Source organism: Solanum pennellii, chromosome 10, assembly GCF_001406875.1.
Source record: "Solanum pennellii chromosome 10, SPENNV200".
NCBI lineage: Eukaryota > Viridiplantae > Streptophyta > Magnoliopsida > Solanales > Solanaceae > Solanum > Solanum pennellii.
The window spans coordinates 55,732,032-55,732,432 of record NC_028646.1 but is presented as its reverse complement, the minus strand read 5'-3'; positions in this window follow the sequence as shown (position 1 = coordinate 55,732,432).

Here is a 401-nt window from a genome sequence, read left to right as displayed (position 1 = left end):
TTTCTCAAATATATACAATATAATCAATTTATATATATACAAATAGGATCATTAACGCCTATGTATTTCATAGATTTATCTAAAAAAAATTTGAGAAAATATTTGATTTTGAACGTTAATGTGATGCTTCAGTCGTGAGCTTTAAAATTGGTATTGTCTGTCACGACCCAAAACCGAGCCGCGACTGGCACCCACACTTACCCTCCTATGTGAGCGAACCAACCAATCTAAACCTTAACATTTTAACCATAATGAACAAAATACGATGCGGAAGACTTAAACTCATTAATAAAAAGACAATTCAATAACTTCTAAGAATTCAACATCTATTATTCCCCAAAATCTGGAAGTTATCACCACAAGAACATCTATGATCAAATTACTAAACTAAGAGTATTCTA